Source organism: Chiroxiphia lanceolata, chromosome 1 (genome assembly GCF_009829145.1).
Source record: "Chiroxiphia lanceolata isolate bChiLan1 chromosome 1, bChiLan1.pri, whole genome shotgun sequence".
Lineage (NCBI taxonomy): Eukaryota > Metazoa > Chordata > Aves > Passeriformes > Pipridae > Chiroxiphia > Chiroxiphia lanceolata.
Window position 1 is genome coordinate 54,958,127 of NC_045637.1, and position 12,190 is coordinate 54,970,316.

Genomic DNA, 12,190 nt, shown 5'->3' on the forward strand with positions numbered 1-12,190 from the left:
AAAGAATACGGGTTGCATCTGCCTCCCTTCTTATCTTGGCTTGCTTCTCTTCCTCTTCTGCACACAAGGTCTGTCTCCCTAGTGCCAGTCTGCAGTCTGCTCATGAAATTGGGGTCAGCCTCTGAGATACTCCACAGTGACCAGTCTATGACTGGGTAAGAATTAGTCAGGTTCATTCTGCTCTTAGTAAAATGTAAGCAAGGTGGCGACTCTCTGAAGAGTGAGAGTGGAGCTGCTCTGTACAGCGAAGGGCTAGAGAGAAGCAGTAAGTGAAAGGGAAATGAAAAGGGCAGAGCAGGAAAGAGACTGATTGAGAGAGTGCTAAAGGTCTGAGGTGGATGTGGAGAAACCAATGGATAAACCAGAAGACAAGAGCAGTGAATTATGACTGAAAAACTGTAGATACTGTTAAAAGATATCCAGAAATGATGGTGAGTGGAGTTCTGTTACATTTCAGTTGTTTTTAATTCTCCAAGTCAAGAACCTTGGTTATAGGTGACTTTCATCTATAGTTTACTTAGTCACATCCAGCCCAGGCCTGAAAACTCTCACCCTATGTCTGATGTCATGTTTTGTTCTCGGGTAGATGTTGTACGCTGGTCTTAGTTCACCAGAGCATTTTGTTCCTTCTGCAATGAAAATGAAGAATTAAATATGAAAATGGGATTCAGAGCGGTCAGTACTATGGCTGTGAAGGAGCAAGTAAGAAAAAGGGGTGTTTTCATTTTGTCCAACAAATGTTGGACATTTGCCAAATGCAATGCTAAAAGCTGGAGTCTTGGTGAGAAGGACCACACTGGGGGAGTCTTCTCCAGCAGTGGGTGTCCCTGCAAGCTGCTCTTCCTTTCTCTGCCTGTGGCTCTTGTGTCAATTTAAACAGGAAGGCTGGAGAGCCCTTCTCTGAGACTTGTCTTTACATTGTTAATTAAGGTATTTTCCTAAAAAGTATGATTGGACTAAAGGACTTCAATTTTGCAGAACTTTAATTGCCCTTTCATTGAATGGCTCTGGTCATTAGTGCAATTGTAATGGGTTAATGTTCTTTGAGGCTAAAAATGAATGGCTGTGGTGGGAGAACAGTCGTCTTTCCCCTGTGTCATGCTGTAGACAGACTGCTACTTCTCTTGTCAGCCTCTGATGTAACTTAATTAATTGTAGTGGAATTACTCCTGATCTATAATTAAGTGAGAAGGAAATTGAACTGGACAGTGTGAGAAGTTCCCTGTGTTGTTGCCTGCAATTTTGAAGAGAAATGGAAGAGTTCACATTTCATTACTGCTAGTCTATCACCTTGAACATGAAATCCTTCCAACTAAGCACTCTTTCGGTTAAAAAAAGTTACTGGGTGTGGTGTGTAGGTCAAAGGTTACTCTCTCTTTAGCCAGTTACTTAAGTCCTGTTATAATCTTAAGAGTATACCAGAAATTAAGTTGTGGAGTTGAGTTCCCTTTTTTTTTTTTCCCCTTAAGACATACTGTGCTAATATCTTCCAGTATCACCACATAAACCTGCAGTTAATCACTGCAGGATCCTCACTGGTGAGATGGTCATACCAAAGACCTGCCTACTGACATACTTGTCTGCCTTCTGACTTTTGGATTTGCTTTGTCACATGGGGAAACCATGTTTCATGTTTGGCTGGAACTGTTATGTTATTCTTTTCAGCGGATGCTCAGCAGATCTTTTGCTATTTACGTGAAGTGTTACACCACGAGAACCACCCGTGTGAGGGCTTCCATACCAGTGTATGACATGGTGGTTATATTAACTGTAGGGAATACAACCATTTCTGGTGTCCCTGGTAGGGTACGTGTCCTTTACACAGGAGCAGCGCAGCTCTGACGCCGGAAGCCTCCCATTCATATTTGAAGTTAATTATAAAGAGATGACTGGAAAGAAATTACATAATATCTGCCATTCCTCAGGGCTCACATGGAGCTTGTTATCATCAAGAGTATGCCAAAGGTAGTAGTTCTCTAACTGCTCATTTTTCATGGACATTCTGTGTGTTAGTTTTACTGTTCTTATTGGACATATGGATTAATTTTTCAAGTTCTTTTGTAGATCTTGGTTTAGGAGTCTTCTTTGTTTATCATATCAAGAGAATTTTTAGTACTCCTTCTCCCCAACTTTAGAACTGTAATGAAAATAATTTGTTATCTCCGTGAGGAAAAAAGTGTATTTGGCCAAAGATTAAACAAAAAGATAACTTTGAGGATATATAGTATGAGTTAGAGCTTGAAGAAAAGTAAAATATGAATGACTGACTCCGTTGTGTGTATCCCAAAATACTTGCCTTGTTCTGTGTGCACTTAGCCTCTTTTTTGGTTTTAATTTTTGGAGTAATCAAGTTCCAGCCTTACTAATATTACTAAGATATCAGCGACCCCAGTTATTGAATATCTGATGTTTTTAATTTTTAAGTTAATTTCTCTTGAAATTCAGTTAGTTACTTTACTGTGCCATGGATTCTCAAATTCATCCATTCTCAATAGCTGCTCCTGGTGGTCAAAATAGGAGCACTTTGATTATCAAATACAGTCTCCAAGACTGACACACGACTTCATCTTTTCATTTTTTGACTTATCATAACTACTGGTATGTTTTCTAAGTTAAAATACACGATCTAGAGAAAATGACATTGTGAGTCTGTATTTCCGTGGATAAAAAATATTTCCAGAGTAAAGATGATGCTAAATATTTCATTTGAAAATAGAAATAGTTTTACCTTGCAGGTCAGTAACTTTATTTTTGTCTTAAAAGTAATCCCAATTGCTGTATGAAAGGAAAAAGAAAATCAATTGTTGTGGTATTATTCTGCTTAAAAAAATAAAAGATCTTTTAATAGCAATGAAGTTGAACTTTAAACTGATATTTAGCTTCTAAATTGTATTATTTAAATTATTTATACACATACATATGTATATTCTACTCTGCTCTGGTGAGACTCCCACACTGTGCCCAGCTCTGGGGTCCCCAACATAAGAAGGATGTGGACCTGTTGGAGCAAGTTCAGAGGACGGCCGCCAAGATGATCAGAGGGGTGGAGCACCTCTCTTATGAAGCCAGACAGAGAGTTGGGGTTGTTCAGCCTGGAGAAGAGAAGACTCCAGGAAGATCTTATAACAGCATTCCAGTACCTGAAGGGAGCCTACAAGAGAGCTGGAGAAGGACTTTTTACGAGGGCCTGTAATGATAGGACAAGAGGAATGGCTTTAAACTGAAGGAAGGTCAGTTTAGATCAGACATAAGAAAGAAGTTTTTTACAATGAGGATGGTAAAACGCTGGCACAGGTTGCCAAGAGAGGTGGTGGATGCCCCAGCCCTGGAAACATCCAAGGTCAGGTTGGATGGGACTCTGAGCAACCTGATCTAGCTGAAGATATCCCTACCTGTGGCAGAGGAGTTGGACTAGATGACCTTTAAAGGTCCCTTCTAATCCAAACTGTTCTATGAGTCTATGATAAATCCTTATCTAAAAGTTATTCCTTACTGTTCACTTGGATAAACGCATTCTTGTCAGAGTGATGCATAAATGGTACATTTAACAGTTTACTAGGTGCAAATTTTAAAATACGTTTTCTGATAATAAAATATATTTTTGGTAGTGTTTATATGCTGTCACAGAACTCTGTTCCCTTATTTTCTGTAGCTGTTATCAAGTGTTTGAGATTGATATGCTTGGGAAGGTGGTGAGGGTGCTATAGAGAAGCTTAAACTTGTGATGAAATATCTATGCTGGGTGGTTACAATTTTGTTTAAGCTTGGTAGAATTTGGGAAGGGTGTGCATCATGTCTAGCAATGTGAGATAACAAACAAATTTCCGGTTATATGCAAGGCAGATTCTCAGCTGTTGGAAACTATCACAAAGCAAATTATGCTAATAGAAATTTGATTATATTTCTCTGACTAGTTGAAAATCTGTCTTTCTGTCTATTCCCAGAGATGCTGCTGTGGTGTCTGTTGGATTTGACCCTTTTTTATTAAGGAATTCTTAGTGTTTAAAAACTGGTAAATGAGCTTCAGATGAGCCTATCCTCTCACTGAAGTAGTGATTCTCACTTTACTTCTACCCTTTTTACGGAAGTATAACTTTTCTTCCTATTGTTTTTCCGTTGGCTCCATCAGCATCCTTTCAGGTCACACTTCAGCTGACTTAGTCCAGTAGTGCCACTCAAGCTCCAGAGAGAACAGCTATTACTCAGTCTTTTTTGCAGAAGGACAATAAAGAACAAAATCATGATTTGACGTATTTAGAAAAAGGATGCATTTTATGTGTTAGAAAAACATTAGATGCTATGTGTAGATGTGTAACTATCATTTATATTTTCATTTATTTTTCAAAATTTTATGTCCAGGGTAATTTGAGACCACTTCTACATGATTAAAATAATTTAGGCTGTAGATAAGGCACTGTAGATTAGTACTAGTTAAAGATTCAGCAGTGAAAGTTTATATAGGTGACCTTATTTTTGCCAGAGTTTTTGGACTGCAAGTGGCTAATCTTGAGTTCTACACAATGTCATTTACTATTAGCTTATTCCTAGAGAATTATGAAGTTACCATTTTGAAATGTTCTTCTAAACAGTATTATATGCAAGAGTTAAAAGAAGCAAAGAGAGGTATTGTATTAGAGTAATTCTCAATAATAATTGATTTGGAACAAAACCATCCTTAATGATAAGTGTCGTTTGAAGATGACCTGTGATTACAACCCACAGTTTTGCTGTCATTTAAGCTAGAGGGGACATGTGTTACTGCCTTGCTCAATTGATGAGATTGGATGGATGATTGAATGATGAGACTGCAAGCCAGGTCTTTAGCTTGTCAACTCATGCCTAATTCACAATGGCAGTGTGCATGGAAGGCAAGTGTCTGTATCCCGTCATATTTAAGATTCTAGTTGCAGCCTTCTTTCTGTGTTAATACTGTAGATGCTCCAAAACAGACCAGAGAAGGAAAAGATGGCTGTGGACAGAAACTGGCAATTTTTGTACACAATGCTCACCTTCCCCCCCCCCCCCCCCCCCCCCCCCCCATTTCCTTATTTTAGTGTTTCCATGTAGAAATTATATAATAAGGAAGTGTTATCCGTTAACAAAAATATTTAACTGTCTGGGAAAACAATCCGTGTTTTTATAAAATACTTTTTCAGTTCACTGCCAGCCTTTGCAGTTTCCAAAGCTTTTTGAATCTTTTATTTTCCCTTTTCCTTGGGATTTTCACATTTCTTCTGTTCTTGCCCCCTTTCTCTCACTTGACTCTTCATGTCATATATGTTTCTATCACTGGCAGTTGCGTTGGTACCACTAACAGCTAAAGTATCTTAGTCAGTCCTAACTACTGCATGCAGCTGGCTAAATTGCACGTAGTTCCATATACTAAAGCTGCTGAAATCTGTCTAGTAATTAAATGTTTTAAGATGTTTCCTAGTGACAGGAAAAGGAAAGTAGCTATCTGAACCTGTTTGCTAAATGAACATCACAAAAAGGCAAGTTGTTAAATGATCATCAGAAACGGCAATGAAAATGATGCAATGAGAGAAAATAGTTTTAAAGTGTTACTGGTAGGTTAAAACAATTCAGGTGGAATTCTGATCTTCTAGAAGCCGGTATAATTTTAAGATCCATTTTTATAAGATGCTGAAAAATTCAGATGCTGTAACCAGTGAATCACTTTTCATGTTTAGGTGATTTAAAAAGTGAAGCTCTTTATGATAAAGCTCTTTAAGATGAAGCCACTTAGGAGAAGATACTCCATGTACGTAAAACTACTTCTTTTCACCCATGTGGTTTGCTTCACTCTCTTCCTGGTGATTGTCACACCCTCCATGTCACAGATGACTCTGTAGAACTGGTTCACTCCCTGTCTCTCAGCCAAAAGGAGTTACCATTCTTCCAGCAGTCAGTGGCAATTGGTGGTAGATTTTTCCCGAGGTACCATATGCTATGAGGCAAATACTTGAAAACAGCGTAAATCGTGACATTAGCTAGTTTTCAGTTCTAACAAGTTGAACAGATACCACTTGTGCAGATGCTCTGTCATTGTCTCAGGGGAGCCATCGGTCTGTGAGCACATGTGATGCAAAGCAGCCAACTGAGGGCTCAGACCCCTTGCAGCTTTAGTGTTGCTTTAATTCATCAGACTCGTTCCACAGTTTTGTTTTACGGGGCGTATTACGTAAATCATGTATATTATTGGTTCTTTAGATTATTTGTGTTTTCTCTAGCTGGATGAGTAAGTATTATGCGGGAGATTTGGGAGGTTGCATAAGCTGCAGAACTTAGAAACGTGGTGAAGTATCGTGACATAGTTGAAGTTGTTATACCATGCTGTGCTCTGTGTGCATGAAGCTGCCTTAATGCAGCTACAAATGGGAAGATCGAGCACATAATTGGTAAATTCCTTTGATTTTACTTTTTTAGTAAACTGTATAATTTTTCTTCCCTATCTCAAAGAAGAATCTAGCTTTTGACTCAACTGTACATACTTGTTCCTTTAGTCCTTGAAGGGTGGAAGTTGCAACATGTGACACATAACACAGTCTTCATCGAGTTGTATGTTACATTTTATATGCATGTTTGGCATTATCTATATATTGATTATCATAACCAAAATAATTTCACGTATAGGTTTTAAGGAAACATGAATACACTTTTACTATTTTAAAGAGATCCGTGGAGTCAAATTAGGACACATACTGTCAAAACTGTAGAAATGTACACAGTAAAAATGATTACATTTGCATTTAGTTTGATTCACTACAGATTAATAAAATGTACCAGTCATGATATGGTGGTGTGACTGCCCTATTGGAAAAGGTCTTTGAGAGAAGAGCAGCAGGAAGTATAGAATATATGTGATGTATGCAGAATATTTGTAATATATGCATATCAAATGATATAGTATGTTAAGTGCAATACAGTGCAATGGGAGTATTTTTTAATGTAGTGAGATACAGTTGTGTTAAAAATTTGCATAACAGATACACATGGGGGAAATCTAGAGTTATTGCAAGCAGTTTGACAACTATATGTATAATTTCCCCCCCCCCCCAATTTTCTTTAAAATATTTTTACTTGTGTATTTTGCTTTCTTTATTTTGGCTTTTTATTTAACAATATTTAGTTGGACCTGTACAATACACATGTGAAATGATTTGTTGTCAGTGTTTCTATTATAAAGTGCATTGTGTAGCTCTTGAACATAGTCTGATTTCTTTTAGGTAAAGTTGGTTGCTTGTGGAACATGTTCAAACCACAGATTCCTACACACCTCTAAAGAGGACTCTTGGAAGAGAAACTTAAGTCATAGAGTCATAGAATCATAGAATGGTTTGGGTTGGAAGGGACGTTGAAGATATCTGGTTCCACTCCCCTGCCGTGGGTCGGGACACATTTCACTGGACCACGTTGCTCAAAACCCCATCCAGCCTGGTCAAGTCACAGGAGCATGTAATTTTCATTAGGGCTGGGCTCAATCTGTGGGGTTGAGAACTTTGTTTCTGAAATAAATTTAGGACTCTCTGAGGTGGATTGGCCCTGACTGGATGCCAAGTGTCCACAAAAGCTGTTCTATCACTCCCCTCCTCAGTTGGACAGGGGAGAGAAAATATGATGAAAGGCTCATGGCTTGAGATAAAGGCAGGAAGAAATCACTCAGCAAAAAAGATTTGACTTGGGGAAATCAATTTCTTACCAATCAAATCAGAGAAGGGCAATGAGATATAAAAACTAAATCTTGAAATACCTTCACTCCAACCCCTCCCTTCTTCTAGACTCAACTTCACTCCCGAATTCTCTAGCTCCAACACAGCCTTCCATCAGTGTGAGCCCTTCCCATAGGCTGCAGTTCTTCACAAACTGCTTCTATATGGGTCCCTTCCATGGGGTGCAGTCCTTCAGGAACAGGCTGCTCCACCGTGGGTCCCTCACAGGGTCACAAGTCCAGTGAAGCAAACGTGCTTCAGGGTGAGCTCCTCTCTCCACAGGGCCACAGGTCCTGCCAGGAGTCTGCTCCAGTGCAGGCTTCACACAGGGTCACAGCCTTCTTTCAGTCTTCCACCTGCACCGGGCTGAGGTCCACCATGAATTGCAGGTGGATCTGTGCTCCAGTGTGGACTTCCGTGGGCTGCAGGGGCACAGCTGCCTCACCATGGCCTGCACCATGGGCTGCAGGGGAATCTGCTCTGGCACCTAAAACACCTCCTTCCCCTCCTTCTTCACTGACTCTGGTGTCTGCAGGGCTGTTTCTCTCACATATTCTCTTTCCTTTCTTTGTCTGAAATTGCAGTTTTCTTCCGTTCTATAATACATTATCCCAGAGGCTCTACCACTGTCACTGCTGGGATCGGTCTTGGCCAGCAGTGGGTCTGTCTTGGAGCCGGCTGCAATGTTGACATGGGGGAAACTTCTGGCAGCTTCTCAGAGAAGCCATGTCTGTAGCCCCTCTGCTGCCAAAACCTTGCCACGGAAACTCAGTGCAGACTTTTAAAAAAATTCGGTAGCTTAAAACCTTAATTGGGAACAGGATCATAAACTGGATGGAGAAGAGATTCGGTGTATGTATAAAGATACCTTAATTTGTGTTCTTCATGCTTAGTTTAGCAAGGATTAAATAATTGGCTGTCTGAAAACTAGTGGTGAGTTGATACCTTGTTTTCTGTGCCTTTGTCAGTCATAAGACAACACTGGAGTTACTTCACTATTCTAAGTTAGTGTAATGCACACAGTATACTTGAGAGATTTAGGAAGGTTGAGGATTTTATGTAATACATCTTGTGTACTGGTGTATTTATGAAGCAGGAGTATTTTTTGCCATCTGTGCATTCTGTTTGTATAGCACTAGACCAAAAAAAGGAATCTCAGGAAATGGATATCTTTAATACACCATCCAGGAGTGGCTACTAATTTCCACAATTTTCAGGTATAAACCACACTGCACTTCTGGAGGCGTTTATTAGCTATTTGAAACAATATGATACATAAATTTATATTTTTTAAAGTAAACCCCGTGCTTCTCAGTATGGCATCAGTTAGCACTCAAAAAAACGTAATCTTTCTTCCTGTGAGCTTCTTTACCTGGTTTTATTTCTAGACATTAATATCCAGTGCCTTGGTATCTTGTTAGAAATAACAGGCAAGATTTCAAGGTAATAAGCAGTTGCAGCCCTTTTTATTTGACAAATGAATGCTTTTTTCTGTACTCTGTCCACAGAAGATTTCTTTTGCCCCTCAGGTTCAGATCTAGTGCTGTAGCTGCATTCAGGTGGGCTAGCAGGAATTGTATGAGGATTTGCTCCATGTTTTCTTTGCAGTGGCAATGTAGGGCACTGATAAGATTGATCAAAACCTTTTCGCTCAGAGCAAGTTAACTTGTATCCTGCAGATCTCTCATGGAGCCTGCTCTTATCCTTCTCTCTGTCCGACCCTTATTCCATCATACTTCCTTGCAGGGTTCATTTTCTAGATTGAAAAACAGCAAGTGCTGTATATTTTAATCCCTTAAATCCCTTTTCTGTTCTTGTTTCATGGATGGGCTTAGCACTATTTTCTACAGATGCAATGAAACATCCTGTTGCAACCTCCCCGTGTTGGTCACTTGACAGCTCACTTTTTGCGTTCAAAACAATGACTCCTGATCTTCTCTTGCAGAAACCCTGCCATGATTGCTGTAATCATAGACTGTCTTGAGTTCTTATTAACACAAGCGTATCACAGTTTTAAACTATGTGTATATATTTGAGTTACAGGCATTTTTTCTGCAACTGAAGAGTCTCCAAAGGGTGGTGAAGCAGCTTCTCAAACAAAGCCAGCAATAAAGCTTGACTGGATGATCCTAGCAGATAAAGTAATTGGTCTATCTGCAGTTTGAAAAATCTCGCACAATCTCTACCACCATGCCCTGATTCTTAATGTTAAAAACAAAGAGTACTTCCTGCTCAGTCTCACAGTTGAACCTGCTAAAGAATGTGAATCTGATAGTGAGGTTGTATTGTGAGGGCTACTTGTGACACATATTTGCCAAGATTACACAACTGTTTGATGTTTATGTGAAGTATTTAATTAGCAAATGTTTTAAGTTGAAAACATTTTTAAATTGTATAGGTAGATTGCAGGTGAAAGCTCTGATGAATGAAATGCATTACCAGTTTGCTCTGCAAATCTGTTTCTAAAATCCTAAATTCTAAAATACATTTTAAGGATGAACCAAGAAGGAAGATCCTTTTTGGCTGCCTGGAACAACCTCTGCCATTCTTCTGCACCTGGACTCTTCTTCATCCTCTTCCTCGCTTCTGTTTCTTTTTTAGCCCCATTGTTTGAGAACGGTTTCTTTTTCTCTGAAGTTGTGCTATAAGAGCTTTGTGGTGTACCCTGTCCTGTTTTGCCATAGCTTCCTACGTGTTCTCCATACGCTCCTTTCATTCCTCTCCTGGAATATTCTGATGGCAACTCCCACTCATCACAGCTGCTGCCATTTTCCCCAATGTACTGCAGTAAAAAACTGGAAGGTACCAGTTTCAGGACTACCTGTGGAGCTTGTAAATTTTGGTCTCTTACATATGGTGAATGAGATTTGAAATTCAGCATCAGAGGTGGGAGCCTCTTCTCCTCCAGGTGAAAGATCAAGAGTTGCTGCAAGCAGAACAGTGCATCTTGTGTGGACTGGCCCCTGGGGTCAGCTCTAATGCCCAGCTGACTGCCCTTGAGTCTGTGGTGGGGTCATGGATGTCAGCGTCCTTTTATTCCACTTCATGTCATGGGCCTGACTAGCATCACTAGCGATGGTAACATATTGACCAATTGTGGAAACACATCTGGCACCTGCATTCTGAATAAACCATTGTAGGTGCATGGATGAGGGCTTGCTTTGGTTGTACTGCATCTGTGCAGCAGTCTGGTATGTGAAACGATCCAATGCAGCTGCTGTTTTGCCATGCCTAAAGTGCAGGACGGATAGTTCTACTTCCCAGGGAGGCAGATATGTGAGTTCTAGGTTATGTAGAAGTATCAGTCCTTGCGGTGAGAGGAGAACGTGGAGATCTGGGAGCCCTAGGTGCAACTCACAGTTCCTCTAGGAGGAAATTTACTTTGTGAAGGAAGGTTTCTCTTGCACAGTTTGAGCTTTTCCCTAGCATATGGGTAGGTAGGAAGAGTTTGCCAAATGTGTTATAGTTACATAAAACATGCAACATCTGACAGATACGGAAAGGGTTATAATAAATGATTCCTTTACACTCCCTCTTTGAAAAAGCTAAACAAAAAGGTAATATAAAGCCCATCAGATTTTCTTTCCATTTATGAGGCTCTGTATGTTAGTGTAGAAATTCTGCCTCTGAGCATGGGCTAACAATGGCTGAATGTATTTGAGATCTTTCTGCTAGGCAAGTACTGTGGTGTTTTGAATGACAGTGTTCATTTTGGTTTATTTGCCTTTGCTATTAATGTCTGTGTATATGTAGGAGATTATTTCTAATATCTCCATTTCCAGTCCTGCATCTGCTATGACCCAGAGATAGGAGAGGCTGCTTAAGGTTCTTAGATTTTTTGGTCTCCTTTCTCCCCTTCTGTCTTCCCCATTTTTAAAGCTGTACTAGTTTTCCTGAGGGATAAAGTGAAGTTAAAAAAAAGAAGTAGAGTTGTATTTAGGAGATGGGAATTATTTTGCTTTACTGGAAATATTTAGCTAAGTTAGTGGTTTGGAAATATTTTCATGAGAACTGCTGAGCTAAAAGTTACTGAGACAAAATTCCATAAAAATAACTCTGAACTCCAGTTTATAACAAAGTCATTGTTGGCAGCCTTCTGTTTAAAAACTTTCCACAGCTGCAAAAAAGACTGACTTATGGATCAAAGTGATCTGAATTTTTTTTTGCAATTAAAAAAAGTTAACGTTTGGATTTGAACCCCACTGTGGAGGGGTTCATTTCCATTAATTTATTACTCTGTATCCTTAATAAGAATGACACCAAGGAACAGAGGATGGGAAGAGACACTTATTCCTATTTAAAATTGGTTCCGCAGGATGGAAATTTGGCAACTGATGTGGAAACTAAGCAAATCTGTTTACAGAGCTCTCTGCCTCTCTGTATAATGAAACCAACAAGAAAGCTCAAATAAAGAGAGATTTTAATGATGAAGCCGCACTTTGTTGAAATTTTTCTTTGTGCTGTTTTCTAGGTCTTTTTAC

The 12,190-nt window shown here is 39.5% G+C and overlaps 1 protein-coding gene across 3 annotated transcripts in view; it reads left to right on the plus strand.

Moving 5' to 3' along the window:
- The window catches only part of LDLRAD4 (low density lipoprotein receptor class A domain containing 4), a 274,476-nt gene that overhangs the window by 23,459 nt on the left and 238,827 nt on the right, over positions 1-12,190 (plus strand). The window contains exon 1 of one of the 3 annotated variants that reach the window (XM_032691851.1): positions 6,381-6,398. The exons of the other annotated variants lie outside the window; for them this stretch is intronic. The gene's annotated coding sequence lies outside the window, so the exon portion shown is untranslated. Of the gene's footprint in view, positions 1-6,380; positions 6,399-12,190 lie in introns of those variants that run through there. 3 annotated transcript variants of the gene reach the window in all.